A 21,032-nucleotide genomic window follows, 5' to 3' on the forward strand; every position below is an offset into this window, starting at 1 on the left:
TAGAGGAGGACAGTTGTGTGTTTGTGTATACAGATTTTTTTTTTAAGCTAGTAGAAAATCTAGGTCAAGAGATTTCATTCTTATTAATAAGTCAAGGCTTTATTCAACAAAATCTTTCCTCCATGGCTAGGAAGTTTCCCGATTCGAGAAGCAGTGGGGGGGAGGAAGTGCTGCCCCAAAACATCAATGGGAGCTTTTCATTTCTATCAGTTTTAAAACATTCATCTTCCTTTCATGCATTTTCTGATAACAACCCTGAAAGCTCAGGGGGGCATGTTTTTCCCTTCTGCTCTAGAGCTGACATTGGGCTGAGAAACGCAGGAAAGCCTTCCATTTTGGTGTGCATCAGGGAGCTGGGGACCCTTGGTGTTTCCCCACCACCACCACCTGAGGAACCATCCTCTGCTCCTGTAGGCCCTGTCCCGTGGCCACCTCTCCTGACCGCCGGAGAAGACCGGTGCCCTACAGGCAGCCGGCTGCGGCTTCACCTCTGGCCACCTGACATGGCAGCAGCTGTGTGGTCTTACCTCAGCAAACTGTGGGGTCTGCCCTTTATTATAATTATTACTTTTTAAAGAAAACTTCAGTCTGGAAGCAAATGTAAAATTGCCTTTTGTTGTCCATGGCCATGCTGGCCAAGATGTGCAGGTAATCAAATTAAGCAAATTCCCCCCAAAACAGATCTCATTATGTTGCTAAAATAAACTCTGGCCATGGGCCTGAATATATATATATATATATATATATATATATTTTTTTTTTTTGGTGGAAAACATTCACGTCAGCAAAGTAAGTAAATGAGAAAGCTTGCCAACTTAGTATCTCCCAACGAATTAAACTGGGAGTTGTAAAACATTCAATCTCCTCCGTGGCCATGTCTGGCTTTCCAACCCCGCTGGCTTGCCAGTTGGTGACCTATTATTTCAGCTGGAGCTTGTCCCGTAGGCCTGCTCCATGTGCTTTGTGGTGTCCGTGCCCAGTGTCACCTTCCTGGGCTGTCATGAGAGTGTCAGCCTTGGGGCTCCTCCAAAAGCCCCTCACTGTGGTGTCCTGCCTCCATGCAATCCCCTGCATTAGGGGTGTAAAAAAACCTCAGGGAAAACAGTTGTTCTGAAGTCCTTAATTTTCCTTAAAGCTTCTGGTTCGCCTTAAAACCAAAAGGAAAGGTAGTTAAATTAGTATAATTAATCATGGGATAGCTTACAAAGGGGATGTAATGAATTTTCTGCCAATTTGCAAGTTCTGTAAATCAAGATAAGAGGCTTCTCTAAAATACAGTGTTTATAAGATGTGGCTGCTGTACTTGACAAAAGAATTAAGTTAGATGCCATCTGTGTTGGCCTCTTGAAGATGTTTCTGGAGTCAGACTTCAGACTTCAAGGTTTGGAGAGCTAGTCTGTATTTCTGTATGCAGCATGGTATAAAGGAGGACAATTCTGAGAGAGGAAAGGTCACTAAGTTAAAAAGTTTGCGTTCAAGACTCCTCTTTTGCACTGTCCTTTTCTCCTTTTCTTGCCCAAGATAGTGTGGATGTGGGAGGAGGGCAGGATGCCTGCCCATCTGCTGCTGCAGGAGCTGTCAACAATACGTATCTGCCCCAAAAACTTGGTTTTGTGCTGAGAGATTTTTCAGATCTTCAAACGTGTGGAGTTGCAGGTCCAAACTTTCCCAAAATGAGAAGTGCAGAAGCCTTACACGTAATAGTCAGCCCGTATGACTAATATAATTGCATCTTCTTGAATAACTGCTGTAGATGTGAGGCAAACTTTGAAGCAAGTCAGTTGACACCCACACAGGATTAAATTATAACATCCCGAATAAATTGCTGTGCAGTGTAAGTGCTAAGGTAGCGTCAATACAAAGAAAGCTTGTTCCCAACAGTCCCTCTTATGTTGAATATCACTTGAAACTTCCAGGGTTAAAAAGTTAATTTGCATAGTTACATTTGCATGTAGAATGAGCAAACTTTGAGATTATTAAAACTGGGAGCATGGGAGGGAAAAATGTCAAATGTATTTTAAGTATATATCAAATTCTATTCATATGCCATATATTTTACTGTGACGTCTATAGTTAGTGACCAAATGGTGACTTTTGGTTTACTATTTTTTCTTTAAAGAAATTTAATAAAATAAGCATTCCCTATTTCATGAGAAGATCTGTCTTGAATTACATCATGTGAAACCCTTCAGTAGGATCTAAGCAGGACTATATCCTCCTAATTTATCCCTTTTTTTCCTAGCACACAAACATAACTTGAAATTGAAATGCATCATTTGTACAGTGTGAAAATGTAGCAGTAGAAACGATAACACTGCCATAAAGATCAAGGTAGAACTCACCTTAGATGATGTAATTTTTAAAAAAGATTATTCCTTTTGTCTTTAGTGCTTTTGACAATTTTGTACTGTATGCAAACTCCTTCTTAGAAGCTTCTTATATTTGAGCTTGTAATTCAGAATGTTCAAATTCAGTGTTTAGGGTTTAATACTTGTTTGGGTGCCTGTCTTTATAGTTCATTTTATACAGAATTTTCTGCAGGAACATCAACGTATCTGGTATCATAAATGTTACCGAGTCTTACAGGGATGAGGCCATACTGACATTTTTTTTTAGTCTGGTGGAATCATCAAAATATGTATTGTCAGCTTAAAATCATCAATTTCCAACTGCTCCTGTTGTTAGGAGATGTAATTGCCTCCAGTGAAAAATACATGTTTTGATGTATGAAAATGTGTGTGTTTTTGAAGATGTTTATATCTCAAATGATCAGCATTATTTTCTCAGCGACGAGATCATCTGACATAAGATAAACCAGTACAGCTGTCAGTGGAGTGGGCCTTCTTGATCCATCTTTACTGTTTAAAAAGGAATTGCTAGGTAATTGCACAATGAGTGACAGTGCAGGATGAGCTCTCAATTGCCTGCTGGCTTCGGGGTAGAAGAGAGACCTTGCCTTATGGGCCACTGCACAGCATTTTCCCATATGTCTTTCTTCTTTCTCTCTGTCTTCTGTTGTGAAATATCTGAGTAGAGGTCTTGTGAACTACTGCATCTATGGTGTTTCTACTTCTTAGTGATGAAGTCTGTCTACTTTATGAACTTTGTTCTATTTTAAAAGCTTTTAAAAATATTGTATGCTCTGTCCAAATAAAAATATTGTATTGTCTGAAGCTTAAGCTAATGAGTTAACAAACTGTGTGAGAATACAAGTGTCTTAAGCTTCACTCCTGATTTGACACTTGACAAAAGAAGTGGCCCAAAGCAAAGTCAAGCTGATGATGAGGGAGGTATTGTGCAGCTGTTGCCTCTTCCGTGCCTTTCTATAGCGACCTGATAGAAGGTTGATAAACGTTTAAAAAAGAAGCAGTAAGGGCTGAAGTCCTCAGAAAGGAACCTGATTCCGAATGCTGATTTATACCTCTCTGAGCGTTTGCAGGTTTGGCTGCTTGCCCCTTGCCTGCGTTTGCCAGCTTCCCGTTACTTAGAGCGCAGCGGTTGCCTGGATCCGTTTGCTCTTCGATATGGAAGTGCTGTAGCACTGCACTGAAATTTTGGGTAGCAGTAACTTGTATTTTAATCTAAATCTTTTAACCAATAACTGGATTTTGATGGCTAGTCCTAAACAAAGGAAAACAATCATGGTATCTTAAATATTTTTACTTGTGTAAACGGCAGTGCTTCCAATGGTCTGTTTCTAAGCTAGAATTCAATCCACATTAGAAGTTGGTTCCTTCTCTGCTTTTCAAAACTGTGGCATGGAGCATGAAAAGATTATCATTAAATGCCTCTAATGAAGTTCGAGTCTGCAGAGCCGACAACTTGTACATAATTCCTGCCTACGTGAACATCTACTGGGTTGTCCCAAGGATGGAGCCCACCGCTTAAGGGTGGGCTGCATTCCTGAGATGCAGGAAGAAAGGCTTTTGGTAAGGCATCCCGTGTCTGTGGGTTGCTGGGGGTCGCGACTCGTTCTGCTACCCAATTAAAATAGGATCATTGCTATCCTATATCCAGTACCCTTTTTTCCTCCGAGTTGTGATACCGTTTTATTGTTCCTGTCAGTGATGGTGGTGAAGTATTGAAACAGGTCGTGAAGAGAGGCATTACACTGCCTTTGTAGTCCAGCATTTGCACGTTTAAACCTGTAGCCTGACCCAAAGTTGAAATGTTGCATATGTTCTTATTTCTAGCAAGGTGGACTGTGCCTTTTTTGAAGCCTAGCTATAGTGTTAGTATTTTCTTGTCATGGTCAGTATATCTGTTTCATGTCGTCTAGTACTAACATTTTATCTGTTGACTGACATGAAGTCCAAAACCGAGTTCACCCATCTGTATCCTTTCCTTTTCCAGCTGTAAAACATCCAAAGAGAAACAATTACAGTTGAATAACCAGGAACCAGCTTATTCAGGTTGTACTGGTTGTGGTGTACTGCAAAGGAGATGCACGGTTTCGGTGTAACGCAGGGTAAGCAAGTGGCTGTCCTCAAGGGCATATAAATCAAACTAAATTCTTGCCATTTTTGAGTTTTAATAACTTACTAATGAAAATTTCTTAACTGGAAATGTGCGTGTTAGATGTGTGGGCTGGAGAAGCTGTCAGGCCAGAAGAAAATGTGCCTTTCCAGGCTATAATGTTTGTCTATATTTCATTTGTGCTTAATGAACAGATGAATTGATGACTGCTTCCCTCAGGTGATTCCCCTTGCCAATTGTTTCATTTTTCTTCTGAAGTGCATAATTGTTTTTTGTTTTTTATTTTTTTGACCTCTGTGTTTGTAAATGTTTCATTAATTATTTGTACTTACAATACAAACTTGAGAACTAGAGTGAATCCAGTTTTTGTGCTGGGGAGTGAGCAAGCAAAGGTGTGAAACTCCTGCAAAATGTGTGCATTGCTCACTGTTTAGTAACTTTCCTACACTTGGATACTTACTGCGTTCCCATAGTTTTGACAAAAGTGCCGTGGTGCTTCTGGTCATTCAGGTATGCTGCAGAGCCATCCTGGCAGCTTCCTGGCATCGTTCCCTGGCAGAATTGTTAGGGCAAGTTTTACATCAGCATCTAACTCAGACCTGAAAACCTGAGAGCTGTATTGATCTGATCATTTAATGGTGTTGGGTGTCACTGTTACTGTTTTGAATGTGGGTCATTATCCCTTGAAGATACACAAGAGAGAACTAACGCATCTTGGATGGTTCAGTACCAGGATACAAGGCTTGGGGCTTCAATGTCACCTGCACAGCTTGTCTTAGGTGGATATAGCAAGATGGGGAATATGAGAGGCCACAGCCAATTTGTTCTAAGTTTGCATAAAAACTCTACTTCCCCAAACATGGCTGGATTTTCAACAAGAATTATAATAAGTCCAAATCTATTGAAGGCACTAAGTGACATTTGCCTAACTTTGATGTTGTAAAGACTTCTGAAAGCGTCCATGTCTTCCAGAGTGTCTGTCTTAAAATGATAAATGGTGTCACTGTTGAAAAATAGAGAGAGATGTCACAATTATCAGGTCTAAAAATCTTTCTCGTTCTTAGTTCATGCTTTTAGTTTCATGCTTTTTCTTATGCTTAGTAGAGTTCTAGCTTTACCCAGTAAGTGCTACTAATTTTTGAAAAGCTTTTTTTTTTTTTTTGTGAGAATGCAAACAGGGTAGTGTAGTGTATCTGATTCCCACTTCAGCTGCATATAATTACTGTCATGTATTTTTTCATGACTGTCTTGTCTTAAGATTTCACTCAAATAACAGGCAAAGATGGTGATGGCATATGGTTGCCTGTAATGTCTGTCCTAAAGTCAAACAAATTACTTAGCTTGCATCTTATGAGCTAAAAAGTGGTTTTGCTTTCATAGGGACTATGAAAAATGAATAAAGCTAAATTGCAAACTTGAAAAAAAAAAAAAAAAAGTGTTTCCTAAAGCGATATATGCCATGCGCTGCTGGGCATCCAGCACAATCAGTGAAATATAGATCACCCCTCCCATTCTCCTATATGCATAAAATTGAAGATAGTTCAGAATTTGGTTTATTTCAGGTTTTATACCCAGGCTATCATTCAGAAACCTTTATGTTTTGGCTGTAACTCCTTAAGATAGTGTATGGTCCCAGAATGATCGATAAAGACTCAAGAGGGTATGCTGTTTTTTATAGACGGAAATTGCTGTGGCTGTGTCCAAGTCTCAAACCATCTTAAAGACCCCTTAAGTCATGAATCTCATTGGCATACGTATTAGTATCTCTGAAAGAGTAACTCTAATTACTTTAATATTGCAGCTGTATTATCCTTTGTAGGAGCGCAATTTAGGAGTGTTTTTTTTTTTTTTTTTTTTTTAATTACTGTAGAAGTCAACAGAAACTCTTAGGAAGGATCTCTTCTTTTGCCTTAATTTCAACTTCAGTTTTGTATTTTATGGTTCTCAGTAACGTTTATAGCAATAAGGCAGCGTGGTATCTTTCTGTTTCCTTTTACAAGGAAAAAAGTAAGAAATGTGATCGTTCTGAATTAATTTTGTAGTAATGTTTACTTAGATAATTTGGCATACTGGTCTACTCCTTAAGTCTGTCTTCTGTTCTTCTGTTGTCACTTGAATCATTATACTTGCTTTTCATCTTATACCTAATGTTTTTTTAACCATTTCACCTCCTTCCTTTGAACTCTTAGCTTGCCCATTGTCACCAAACCCAAAACATTCATAAGTATTCAGGCTTTCTTCTTGAGACTCTTGACTAGAGGTGAATATTCAGAGGCTGAAAACAGTAGGACTGTACATCGGCATATAAACTCAGTTCATATATTCACAGTTGTGTTTTTTAGTTCGTGCCTCTGGAATTGTTTGTGTGTTCAGCCTGGGAGGAGTATTTTCAATCAGCTGCTGCTTATCAGTGGCATTTCTTGGAGGAATGGTTCACCATGACAGTTGTGTCCATCCTCTTTGATAGTTGCCTGCCCCAGCTGCTTGTTTTACCAGACCCAAATCTGCCCGTATTTTTTGTTGTTCTTGTTAATTTGATCAGTTTGAGTCACAGGATGGAAATCCTCCGGTTCCATCCAGCCCTGCATGGTTGCTTTGCTCCGGTGTTGTAACCTCCCTGCGAGTATCGTGCTCTGCCATGTTCTTCCATTGCCATCCGAGGCAATTTCTTCCTCAAGAGACACTACATCTCTTCTTACTCATTTGGAGTTGTGTTTTACGTGGCTGCCCACTGATGCTTAAGTACCCTGATTTCTTCTATTATATAAAGTCTATCCTTATTCTCATTCTTTTTTTTTTTTTTTTTTTTTTTTTTGTAATTCTAGAACGAAAAAACACCCTACAGCACCAGGTAACACACTGGCCAGAAAACCTGTTTTTCTGGGTGCTTTTTTTGTCTATTAAATTTTCATGACTGTTCATGATTCATTCCAGGAAGATGCTAGACTTCTCATTAAAAAGTTCTTAGAATAAATGTGTATTTTATCCTTTAACTTCATAAGAAGTTAACTTTAAAAGAAGTCCAGGGAGGAAGGTTGGAAGGTCAGAAGCTCTGAGTTTTGTTAGCAACCATATGATTGAATTAAGGACTCAGTTCTGTTTTGTTTTACTGATAAATGGTGCAACAGGACGTGCTGATTATAAAATGACAGCTTGTCTATACCCGATGCATGCATTTCCGCACACATAGGATGCTTAATCTGTTACTGCAAATCCTAAGTGAAACCCTGTTGTAAGACTAGAAAAGAGAGTATCTGAGAACACGGGTAGGAAACAAACATAAGTTAAACTAAACTTTGCTTTTTGTCTCTCCTTTGCCTGTATCTGTTTTTCAAACGTGCATACATACACAGCAGCAAAAGAAAAATTAGTGTGCTGGACTTGGTAATCTGCTTCTTGCTGAAGCTTCCTGACAGTGTAATTAACATCTGGGAGATTAATGGACCTCCTGTTTCTGTGAGTGCACTCATAACTTCCCCTGACAGTATATAGTGGCTGCGCTGATCTAGAGCCTTCTAGTGAGATGCTTGCAGCTACAAGCATAGTGGTCGTGAAACTGTTAGACCTGTGAAGAAGTTTCTACCTTCCAGTTGATGCAACTTTTGCTCCAGAAAATTAGCAGGTTTTTTTGTCAGACTTTCTGTGGAAAGGAGGGTAAGGCTTTTAGACTGTGGGTGTCTTACTTTGGGATGAAACTCACCATCCTTGATCTTCAGTGAGGTGAATTTTTCCAGCTGTGTATAAAGTCAGAAAATATGAAAGTCATGTTTCCCAGCTCAGAAGTGAAACCTCCTACGTCCAAGATGTTTCTGCATGTATTTGCCAGCATAGGTAGTCTAAAGCAATACCATATTACTGTGGGAAGAACAAACAAGTTAGCATCACTTATGGGAAGCCTGACTCCTCATTTCTCTGGATTTCTTCAGTTTGATTTCTCCATCTTCTTGGTGGTTTAATGCTGTATATAGGTGAGCAGATTACAGTTTTGTGATGTTGTTTTTTTATGGAAACATGTCTGTCTCCAGGAGTAGAAACTGCCAAAATTAGTGGATGTGGCCCCTTCCTAACTAAACTGCTAATTGATGTTTCTGAAAATTATGTTCAGTAAATTGACTACACCTTCTAATTTGTGTTTGATCTGAGCTTCTTATCCAAAATCATTAGAGATGTAAAGAGTAGTGACTCAGCACTCCTGCCTGTGAAAATTTAGAATATATGTTAAACAGACTGAATCTTTCTGGCATAAAACCCGCTGGCAAATGTTTCCTTGTTTCTAGTTATAGGTATGGCTGAGGTCTCCTTTACTTCATCTGCATTGTTAAATAACGTTATTCTCCTAAGGATCTGTGTTCTGTTTGGGTGCAGAAAGCAATGATATCTCTTTTGGCACAGAAAGTGTATCTGATTCATCTGAGTAGCTAGATACTTCCAGCTGCCTAGTTTCAGTTTCCTGACTTCACTTTCTCCCCAGTGACAGCGATTAAGGTAACGCCTCATCAAAGCATCAAGTTATCAAATGTTTAATCGCCTGCTGCTGAGTTCCCATATCAACTTATTCTTTTGTTAAGAAATCCTACATTTTTAAAGCCTTTAGTTTGGATTATGGAAACCTCAGGGTAGACTCAAGTGAGGTTTGAAGGTTTAAGTAGGTGCCTTTGAGATTGTTCGAATAAGAAGTCCATTCATTCATTCACGGATCCTTCTGAATTAGGTTTGGCTTCTCTTCTTGAGACGTGTATTTTTGAAAGTACTAAAACTTTGATTTCATACTTAGCAAGAGAATGAAAGAAGAGAGGAACATAGCAAATGAGGTTGAAAATTCTTTTTAGAAAGGAAGTCCAAAAACTTGTTGATATTGGACAGTGAAGCAGGAAACAGCATGTGTCATGAAAGGCTCCAGCTTGTTGGCTGAAGATGCAGTCTATAAATACAAAACAAATTTCATAAAAATATTCCTTAGTGCAATTCTGAGTGTCTCAGAAGCTGTTGACTGGTAACTCTGGAGATACTTTGTGAATTTATCTGTGCATGTGCATGCACATGCATGCACTCATACCATACCTTATTTTTTAAAAATTAGTATATTTTAAACTCCAGGATGTGTATTTCCTGCAGGAGACTGTAGCGTTACCAGCAACCGATGTAAACTGGGAGCTGCAATCCATATTCGTTGCAGACTCTAACACAGAGACCATCACTTGCCAGAGAAGCAGAAAGCAAAGAGCTCTGACTTCAGCAGGGCAGAAATGGGGCAATTCATCTGTGAAGCTGTTTCCCTACACAACAAGACAAACTTTTTTTCTGTAAAATTTTGTCATGGTTTTCTTTTAAGCAGTGCCTCCTAGGGATTTTGGAGGTGTCTTCTGTCCTGCCAAGACCACTTGGTAGGTGTAATAGCTGTCACTTGACTTGGAGGTAAAAGCAAGCGTACTTGAACTTGCTGGAGCTGTTGGTAAAGAAACATGGCTGGAACAGATTCACTACCTGTGAAAGTAAGGCTGTGCTCCCTTTTTTTCTTCCCCTCTTTCTTCACCATAAGTCAAATATGAACTTATGTGGATCTTAGACTATGAGCTGCTCTGTTCTTTTCCCTGCAAAGTTGCTTTAGTTTTGGGACTGTACAATGTCAGTTCAGAGCTGTTGCTTGAAATATGGTAGCTTGGACTATCAGAATAATTTGTAATAATAAAATAGGAGTGTGTTTTTAATACTTATTTGGAATTTGTTGGACTGGACTAGGCAAGACAAGGTTGGGAAGCTTTCCCCCCCCCTCCCTCACACCATCTCTTTTAAGATCTTAAAGTACATTTATTTTTTTCTTCTTTTACCAAATACCAGAATATCAATACTACAGCATCCCCACAATAATCAAGTAGTCATAATGATGCTCATACCTTCATGTTTGTCTTATTTCTTCTAATTTATAAGCACTTCCAGAAGGTACCCATCTGTCCCTGAATTCCCTTTTGTTTTTGCTCAGTTCTGTTGTACTGCTGTTTCGATAGCAGCAAATCTTCAAGGCAAATTGTGCTAGGTCCCATCCACCTGCCCAACACAGAGATGCTTGCAAGCAAATGAACCCCTCTTCTTAGGTGTATGAATATCAAGACCCAAACTCAAGCAGATTTCCTAAATACTGGGGTTGGGAAACATGAAGTAATTGACTGGCAAATATTGCTGCTTCTTTTGTGTGTTGACTGTGTGAGACGACTGTTTCTTTGGATTTGTGCTTAAATAGTTTCTACAAAGATTTCTGACATTTTTAGGAAAGGAATTCTTTGCTTCATCGTAACTGCAGCCTGATTGCAGGCCTGTTGCTGTGAATACCAGTGTTTGGAAAATTAACGTCATTTGGAGAAGCTCTGAGATACTTGATTAAAAGAAGCTGCTGTGCCATCTGCTGTGCCAGTAAAGGTGCTTGAGCACATAACTGTGAAATAAAGCCAAACTCCAGAAAACTCAGGTGTTTCAGTGCTTCTTTTTTAAGTGTGTTACAGTTAGAGCTGGTCTTACCTCAAGTGGCATGTTGAGGAAAAAGAACATAAACCTAAACAGAGATTTAGGTCATATCCTGTACCTTGTAAATTTTGTATGGCTGTTTTGCATATAAGAAACAGCTTTTAATAAACATTCATTTGAGGAAGGCAGTCTGTTATTCTTCCCGTGTGATGATGGAGGTGGAGGACTTTGATTTTTTTTTTCTTTTTTTTCTGAGTGAAGTAAAGTGTGTTGGAGTATGTATTTAACAAGGGCTGCTCCCTCAGCTGGGTGAAAGTCATAGGCAAGGAGGTAAGATGGTGGACAGGCTGGATTTCTTGCCTGCAGCTGCACAGCACTCAGCAAATCCCCCGAGAAGATGTCTCACCACTTGTGCTCATTGCTCTGAACCATTCCTGAAGCATGTCTCTGAGCAGTTCCAGTGTAGGAAAATCATGGCATGAGAAGCTGAGAATTTATACCTGCCCGTAGGTTGTCTGTTACAATTGCAGAGCTTGGAGATTCTGCTGTTGGGACTTAAAAATGAGAGAGAACATTTGCAGCTGGCTGGATGCCCATCTGGTATCACTAGCCACCGCTTTGCAGCCTTCTCCCTACCCTGAACCGCCCCATCCCCCCCAAAAAAAAAGAAGGAAAAATAAAAACCAAAGTATATACTTCTAATTTCCAGAGTTTATGCTTCTGTTGTTTAAGCCAGTGGATTGAACCTAAGGGGAGGCGTGTTGGCTGCCCTAAAACTGGCTTTGATGACATGATGATGATGATGAAGCTAAAAGCCTTCCTTCCCTGTTGCTGTGTCGCCAGGCACTGCTGCAAGGAGCCGCCGGGAGCTCCAGGGTGAAGAGACCTGCCTCCCCTGGGAGACCTCTGCTAAAGGTGAAGACCTCCAAGCAGACCAGGCAGATTTAGCAGGAGCTCAGGATTTTTACATCAAGGTAAAGAGGTTCATTTTTCAAGCAATCTGAAGTGGTTGATGTGATTTTCAAGAAGAGGATATTTCCTCCCCCTCCTTATTAAATAAGCACACCAATGCATCTCTGAGCATTTTCCTTCTTATGTGGATTGCTGCTTGGTACATATGTTGTCATAGCAAAAGGTGGGGGGGTAGAATAGAAACAATAGAAACAATAGAAACAACAACATAGTGCATTGTAGGTTAGAAACAGAAATAATTCCTTACGATATTAGTAGAAAGATGTATCTGTGGTTTGATGTTGACAAAGGAACAGACTTCCAGAGCTCTACAGTGTGCTCAGTTTTTAGAAATGTATCCCTTCTTAATTGCTGCATTTGGAACTTAACTTTGAGTGGCCACAAAATATGGAAGCACTTTCAGATGTCTCCAGCAACAGCAGAAGAATGAGGTTTGCATCTGATGAATTTCTGTTTACCAGCACTATAATTATTTCTTCATTTGGTCATCTAGAACTCAGTCTCACTTGTAAAGGGCAAAATGCTTATGGGTGAAGACAAAATGTGACACCAAGAACTTGGTTGAACCTACAGACAGCAGTACAGATACAGGCACTTTTGGGCATTTTACTAAGTTATGGTTTTATTAAATAGTCAGGATCTTGAATGTGGTGGTGATACATGCATAGTCTTTTCTTTATACTGATGAGATTAATTGAACTCTATGTAGAAGATTGGCCAAAAAAAAAAAAAGGTAGTAGGAACATTTTCCACAGAATTCCTCAAAATTAAACGTAGGTCCTTCTAAAGGTCTTCCAGCTTCTGCAGTTTTAAGATAGGTTATGCATGGTGTTAACTTCTTAGTTGGAAAGTTCCATAAATTCCTTGATTCATTTGAGAAGAATTGCAGATTTTTCTTGTTAATCCTTTATTGATCTTTCTCTGAATTAGGGCTCTGAACTAGACCAAAGTTCATCATCCTAACATTAATGGAATAAAACCAAACTCAGTGTGAGTTTTCCCATTAGTACAGTCAGCATTTCACCCCATAACTTTCCTTCATGAGATATGTTGTACATGCCTTGGCAGTAAGACCACCAAGCTTGGTGAGGCCAGCTGAGCCCTTTCTTAAGCCATTCCCTTTCTCTCTGCTTCTCACGGCTTTAAGTTCAATTTCACTGAGCTTCTTCAGTCTACCAGCAAGGTCATCTTGAACAACTGAGGATATTGTATTGAAACCTTGACAGAGCAGAAAAAACGGTAACTATACAGTGATTTCAAATGGGAGGGGGGGAAAAAAAAAAGAAAATTTCTCTCCTTAATGTTCCCTTTTGTTACATTTACTGTAGGACTACATGAAACAATAGAGAAGCTGAGATAACCATGAACTTAAAAAAAAAAAAAAAAAAGTTTCTTCTGAATATTATGTAAAAAGTGCAGTTTTACACATTTGAGAGCGTAAGGATTCACGGAAGGTATTTGCATAATGGTATGGGGTGCATGAATGTACTTAAGCGGGGTGGTGGTGGTGATGATTCATGCACAGAAGTGTAAAGTGCCCTAAGCTCTCGGTGATGCACAGCCTACAGACTGAAACGCAGCCTTGAAGGCTGTTACTACCTCCAGCGAATCAGTTTGTTCTGTCTTTCTGTCTCTCTTGTTTCCCTTTGTTGGAGGGGTGTGTTGCTAACCAGAAACACATGATAGGAGATAGCCAAATGTTCTAGTTAAAATCAAGGGCACTTTCTAGCTGGGAAGATTTTCTGTTTACCCTCTTTTTTTTTTTTTTCATTGATGCAGCTGTTGGTGTAAATTATATGAATAATTGATCAAGGAGTTCTTGTTACCTCAAGTAATGTTATGCTTATTGCTTCTCAGAAGTGTGTTATTCTTTGTTACACTACAGCACTGCTGTTTTTTCCTCTAAGTTTTCCTCTGCTCCCACCCCTTTGTTCTCCCCCTCTCCTCTCTTCTCTGCAAGAACATGTTGTTTTTCTTTCGGCATGCTCCATGATTTACTGAGAAGCGGATTCTCCTTTTTAATCGACAACAACATATTTTAAAATAATCCATGGCCCTGGGAACCGTGCAGTATACACATCTGGTTTCACATAAGCATGAATTGCTGGCTTTACAAACGTGAAACATGTAGTCCTTGCCACAGAGCTAGCTCAAGTGTTCCGTAACTTGAGACCGTATCCGAAATAAAAACAAAATTGTATAGCTTCTTTACCATACTAATGGAAAACATTTAATTTACTTCTTAAAGCCAACCAAGAGGATGACGCAATGCTGTTCCAGCAGATTTATGGTGCCTTTCCTTCTGTAGAAATCAATACAGCTTGAAGGTGCTGTTATGGGAGCTGGCTAGTTGACTGCAATCCAGCTGCATTCGAATGTAAACTTCTGTACCGCAAACCAAAACTGATGATTTTGATTTATTCAGGCATCGCTGTATCTCTGAGATATTATGGTGTTGGATTTTATTCATAGCTTTTTCTCTGATTTACTGCCATTAACGCTAGATTGGAATTTCAAAATAGCAAATTCAGTCTGCTTATGATTTTTTTTTCAAATTGTTCAGTTATTTTTTGCATTTCCTGAATTAAAGTACAGCTCTGTGTATATGCGATGTGTGCCTGTCTGTGGGGCCTTTTTCCACGCAAAAAAGGCAAAACCAAAAAGCAGACCTTCATTCAAATGAAGTGTTAAGGGGTAGCATAATTTTCCACTTAGTACAGAAGAAGCTCTGATCATTAAATGCTTTTTTTTTTTCCTGCCAGAGGAGGCAAAATGCAACACTGTTGTTTTGGCTCAGTCCAAAAATGTTCTTACAATAGATTTTTTTTTTTTCCCTGAAAAAGTGAAACAAGCAGTGCAGATTTTCATAGTAAACAACTTTTATGCCTTTATTTCCTTTTCTGTTCCCCTCTGCCCTCACTGATTCTGCTTGGACTTTAAATAAACTCTGTCCTATAAGAGGCAGTTGATGTTTTCCCTTATTTTCTTCCCCAGTGGGGTTTGTCTTGTTTAAGCATTTTACTTCTGGCAGAAATTCTTTTCTAAGATAGCCTTTAGGACTGGATCCCTGACGGTGCTTTTTTCCCCTAGTGGTGTATGTATTATCTATGGAAGGCTCTTGCTGGTGGTGGTCCCTGTGGTCATGATAACTACCAGAAGGAAAATCATGACTAGATAATTACTTTCCAGAAGTACTTTTTGGTTGTTTGCTTGTTGCTAATTCCATTTCTCTAGTAACTTTAACGCAGGTTTCAATTCTCTAATCATTTTTCTCTCCCATAGACTTATCAATCTCATGGTGAGTAAATAGCATGAGGAGATGCTGTAGAGGAATTGAACCAGGTGATTTATGTAGGCCTTCCCTAGAGCAGCTAAAGATGACAGGTAGGCTTGAGGTCCTTCTTTCTGGGCTGGCTCAGGGTGCATGGTAGTGAAGAGGAAGATGCGGTTTGAAATTGTGCAAGAGTCTTGGGCTGAGTTTTTTGGAATTTATTTATTTTTTTTCTTGAGAGGATGGAGAATGTGATAATGAACACAATTAAGATGGACAGCACAGTTGCTGATAGTTGTTTTTCTCTCTGAAAAGGCTACCACACGAGACTTAGTAGAAGTACATAAATCCTTAAAATTTATAATTTGGATTATGCTTATCTAGAGGAAACAGTGAAAACATCAGATCTACAGGCCTGAATTTCAGTACAATTTTAAACATTCTTGTAAATTTTTGAAAAACAGAGCAGTTCTGGTATAAATACTGAATTTTTAAGACATATTGAACGTATCTTTTGCTATGAAAGTTTTTTTTGAAAGTAGTATGGAGGAGCATACAGAGACAGTGTGATTGTTATGTTTTGTATAAACATAAGGACAGCTTATATCCAGTATCTGCTTGCTTAGACATAATAAAGAGACTTCTAGATATCAGATATTACCAAGAAATTTTGAACAGCTTAAATTATTTTCTGAAATGCTTCCTGAAGACCGACAAAATGCCTCAGTATTAGCCTTACTTAATCGCTGTGACAAAGCTGGATCTTCAGTGTTTGTTCAGTCATAAATTTCTCCCTGGCTGCTCTTCTGCAAATTTTGTCTTGTGTTACAAAATATCAAATTACCAGGGGTATTGCCCACCAATACTCTTTAAAAATAGAGTGTTATAAGCAGCAACACGTGAATCTTGAGAAGAAGAAAGAGGCATAATTCCCCCCGCCCTTCCAAACCCTCCTTTTCTTTTTTCCCAGTATTTTCAACCAATTCTACTTAAACTATCCATTTGCAACTGAAATGCAGTTGGCTTCAACAAGCAGGTTGACACATTTTGGCAGTATGTTTAGTCCATAGGTTTCTGCTTTAACTGTTCTAAAATTCTTGTTGACATGAAAGGTCTGTCATTTAGTTCTCGTTTTGCCTTTTCCCCTGTACTAACACTGGCAGTCCAGGCTGAAATATGCCATAACACTTTTAAAGCTACGCTTTGAATAAAGTTTACGTTTACTGCAGCATATTTGCTTTGCTTGGTTACAGTAGTAACGCTGTATTCCCTTATAAAATGAAGTTGTTAAGGAAAAAAAAAAAAGAAATGCTTATAGCGTTTGCACTAAAGTTCATGGAGCATGAGATTAGCTCCGCTTAGGACTCTGGTACTTTGAAGGGATTAAAAAACCTTTTCAGAAATGAATAAATACAAAACATTCTCAGACTAGCAAAACAGTATGTAAGTGATGAGAAGAAAGGCAGTAATTATTATGTGGAGAATAATCTGAATTGAAATGCCATAGTGGAAGCCACTTTATAATCTTACCATCCTACATATAAATCGAAAAGCAGGCAAAAGTACAGGGCACGACCTATAAAAATGGTAGTCTTTAAGCTGCTTTGAGTATGGAAAAAGAAGAATTTTTATCTAGCCTGAAATTTTGTGTTTTTTTTTCTCTGAAGTCAAACGTGAATCACTGTTCTTGCTGTTGATGTTGTCCTCGTGCTTCCAGCTCTGCCAAGCATAGCTATTGCTGCTTCATTGTAAGAGTGACTCCTACTCAGAATCTGAGTCCTCCTGCAAGCAGAAAACTGTCTGGAGGATGCAGACCTGTTTTTAAGAAACTTAAATAAGATAAGGCTAATCCTATTGTATGCTTCCACTTTAGGAGCTAGTATAGAAACTTCCCTTTCCTTGTTATGGCCCCATACCATTGGCCATGTGCCTTATTGCATTTCTCCCCAGATTTTTTTTTTCTGAAATGTTGGCTTGGAAGACATTAATATTAATAGTGTTTCATGCAGTTGTGGATTATTGCCCTTCTGTGCCAATTTACAGACTTCCAGGGGAAAAAAAATGCTCTTGCTTTTTGTGGGTCAAAGAAGGTGAAAATACACGTCCACCTAGTCTGTTTGGCAATGGTAAACTTACGTTTCTTTAATGTGGGATGTTTCACTTTAACATGTTTTATGAAAGTAGAGATACAGTAGAGATTAGAATCCTAAATTCTTGTGATCTTTTCCTCAGCTCATTTACGGTTTCAGAAGATGAATTTCTGTGCATATAATATGAATTTCTGAATTGTCTGTTTGGATTGAGACTGAACCAAACTTCATGTTCCTGCCTTCAGGAAGAGCTAGCATTAGGTATTTCAAAAACAAATATAAGAGATCTCCTGCAGGTGTAGGAGGATAATCTGCTCCCAATATTTACCTTGATCTTTTTTTGTTTGGAGATTAAACTTCAAACCAATCAGTTTAATAATTCATGTTCAATAATATAATTGCTTTATGAATATCTAGCTCTTGGAATCTTGCTAAAATTTTGGTCTTACCAACTTCTGTGATAAAGATTTCCACATTAAAGTTGTAGCTTGTTCTAAAATATATCCATGCAAATCTTAATGCATACAAGTATGTATCTTTAATAATTGAATATAGCTTTTTACCTTGTTCATACTATTTTTAGGCTCTTGTCATATTATCTCCATAACCTTAACCATCTTAGCTGCTTTCTCCAAGCCTCATTTTGTTTAGAAAGGAAAATTATTCTGACACTCGACAAACTCCCTAGCCCTGGTGTTTTTCAAAATTAGATGAATGAAGAGAATTTCTGATTTCAGAATGAAGTTATTGTTTGAGTTCTCTAAACCTGCCTTAGCTTTCTTAAAACTTGCAGCATAATAGAAGATTTGTACAGAATTAGGGCATTAGAGCACATGTTCTTGTAATCAGTTTGTTTTGAAGAGGCATGCTTTTCCAGCTGCCCTAAAAATGAGTAACTTCTGTAAATAATCCTAAGCAACGTTTGTATACATGTAAGTAAGTAATTAGCATTTGGTCTTTTTTCCTTTCTTCTAAGGAATCTAAAACTTTTCAAAGACCAGATAGTTATCAGTACATTTTGACTCAGGGGGAAGAAGCTTTCTTGGGTCTAGATTAAGAGCAGAAACTTTTTGTTCCTTGATTAGCAGCTAGCTTGCTGCGTGGCCTTGGGCATGTCCTCTTGACTTGCTTGCACCAGTCTGCCATTGTATCCACTGCTGCAACCGCCACCATAAACTAGTTTGAGAGCTTTGGAGTCAAACAAAACAAAAAAACTATAGAAACTGTTCATTATTCTGAGTAAACTCAACTTCATTCGCTATGCACTTACTCCTATGGCAATGTAAACTGCAGTGGAAATACACAGTTTAGACCATAAAGAACTCCAATCAACAAAATAAAACCAGCTTGTGCAACGTGTATTGCAGTAACATGGATTTCATTTAACATAGGTAAATTTTAGGGTATTGGCCTGTACAACGATTGTGATGGAAATAAAGCTGTTTGGTTAAAAGCAGGAGTGCTGCGATCAAAATAGTTAAAATAAGAGGGAAAGAAAAGATCTATCCTAAAATGAGTACGTGGCAGTCTTATTTTGCCTGAGTTTTTAGCAGAAGATTTCCATTTGTGTTTTCTGCCAAGTTAATTAAATTTATGAAGAAAAGCTTGACTCCAAGTGTTTGACTTGTTAGTATCTTTTAACAAGGTTAATGTGGTGAAGGAGAATATTGATAAAAAAAGAAGCTAAAGTTTAAGAGTGGACGATGCAAGAGGTCTTTGTGTTCCTGTGTAATGTGAAGACCGAGTGTCCTGTTGAGTTTATTGTTTTATGTTTTGTACTTACTTTTGCATGCGTGCCAGAACATGCTCAGGGAAGAGGCATAAACTTTTTTTTTCCCTTTTTTCTTTCACGAATGCATTTATTTCCTGTCTAGAGTTGGAAAAGAGGAGCAACAAGAGGGGTTTTGTTAAATACAGCAAAATCTAATTACAGCTTGATTTAAAGCCACATTTACACAATGGCTGAGGGGTGAGTTCACTTCCACAAAAACAAACTCGTTGGCTTCCTACTGTGCATCGGGGAATGTGAAGGATGTGTGTCCTGGAGAGCAGCTGCCTCCCTCTGCTGGCTTGAGCTTTTCTTGCACTGTCTTGCAGCTATGTTATATGATACAAAAATATGACTGTGCTCCTATGAGAAAGAATATTGAGGCATCAGTTCACTGGTGCTTTACTCATTTTACTGGTTATACTGCAGGTAACGTGTTATATTATGTGTTACATATGTGATCAGGCTCTGTTTTCTGTGAGCAGTAAAAATCTTTTTCCTCAAAATGGATGGCTGTTTCCTCCAGTCTGCGTTTCAAACAGTTGTATCCCTGCTGATTGAAAGGAGAAATGTTGGTGAATAAATCATGTTTTCTTGGCAACATGGTTTTCACTTGGTGTGCACCTCTGAAAGGTGCAAGCTCTCCTCTTGATTGTCTGCTGAAGTATTTCTACCGATTGTATTGGAGTAGTTGGTGAAGCGTCTTTAAAATTATGGTGGTTTTCTGTTTTTCGACTGTTTCTGGGTTAAATGTCTTGCTGTTCTTTTAACTCTGTTTCTGTGAGAAAAAGATTGCCTATCTCCAGCTTACTGAAATTTGAGCACATATTATGCTGTTGTCTTCCTGGGATAACCTTTGCCCAAGACCTCCATCACAGACTGCATCATAACAGCAGCTTACACTCATTTGAGACTGACGTGCACATGATCTTTATTCCTTTCATATTTCCAGCAGATGAATGCTGGTTTTTAGCAGAGTTTTTGATGACTGTTGTGAAAGTGCCTGACCTTGCACTTTATGCTACTGCAATTCCTTCCATTTCTGCTACTCTAACTCATGAGATTACTTGTTTCTTCTAGTGCAGTAGGTACTTCAGTCCTTCTCTGTCTTGATGATTCCTTGCAGCTTTGTGTCGTCAGAGAGGCTCGTCTGTGCACACTCCTAACTTATAGCAAGGCATCTTAGGAAAAACGGAAAAAAGGCTGGGACCAGCATAATTTTGTTGAAGTAGGAGCTTTTCCTTTTCAAACTAATTTCTTGCCTTTTCTCTGTAGTAACTATTTTGGTCACATTTATAAGTTGCTTCAGCTCTTCTCCCACTTCTGTAGTGATTGTCTTCATCTGAACTGATAATTTCCTGTCGCATCATGTGAAATGTTTTATGAGTCTAGAGATAAACATACTGCACTGACATTATCTAGAAAAATTGGTGCTAAGGAAGGGTTCTGGACTAGTAAAGCCCAATATATGTTTTGCAAGTATATGTTGCAGTTTATCTTTCCAGTTTTTCATGTACCCTTAGTTATTTTTGCTGTCAAAATTCTTCGAAAACGTTATACTTGAGGTGGGGATAAGGGGCATGCATTTTCAAACCTAACAAAGAATTATCAAAAATACCTATATGGTGGCCCTCAGGAGCAAAGCAGTTGTGCATTGAGGGAGGCGATGTTGACAGGAGTAGTAGAAGAAAAACATCTTGCCCTGGAAGAGGGGAAGTGATGGCAGAAAGTGGTTGACAGTGAGGCTGAGTTTGCTGAGCCGTGTTTGGAGGCTGCTTGGTAAAGGCACACTAATCAGGGGTAGACTGAGGCACGCAGGTCAGTTGGTGCCTCAGAGTGTGGGGAAAGCCTTAGAGGAGGAAAAACAGGCTTTGGGCAAGAGGGGAATGAGCAGATGGCAGCACAGGTACGTGGTGCCACAGCAAGGAAGGAGGGACACCACAGTGTGCTCAGGACAGAGCATTGCAGCGAGGTTGGTGGAGAGATGGCGCTAGAG

The 21,032-nt window shown here is 39.0% G+C and overlaps 1 protein-coding gene across 5 annotated transcripts in view; it reads left to right on the forward strand.

Moving 5' to 3' along the window:
* FAM110B (family with sequence similarity 110 member B) overlaps nucleotides 1-21,032 on the forward strand; it is a 107,604-nt gene that overhangs the window by 16,890 nt on the left and 69,682 nt on the right. For 2 of the 5 annotated variants that reach the window (XM_050709086.1, XM_050709087.1), the window contains exon 1: nucleotides 11,640-11,909. The exons of 1 other annotated variant lie outside the window; for it this stretch is intronic. The gene's annotated coding sequence lies outside the window, so the exon portion shown is untranslated. Of the gene's footprint in view, nucleotides 1-4,353; nucleotides 4,469-11,639; nucleotides 11,910-21,032 lie in introns of those variants that run through there. 2 more of the 5 variants (XM_050709088.1, XM_035553262.2) reach the window with 2 other exon arrangements.

Source organism: Cygnus atratus, chromosome 2, assembly GCF_013377495.2.
Source record: "Cygnus atratus isolate AKBS03 ecotype Queensland, Australia chromosome 2, CAtr_DNAZoo_HiC_assembly, whole genome shotgun sequence".
NCBI lineage: Eukaryota > Metazoa > Chordata > Aves > Anseriformes > Anatidae > Cygnus > Cygnus atratus.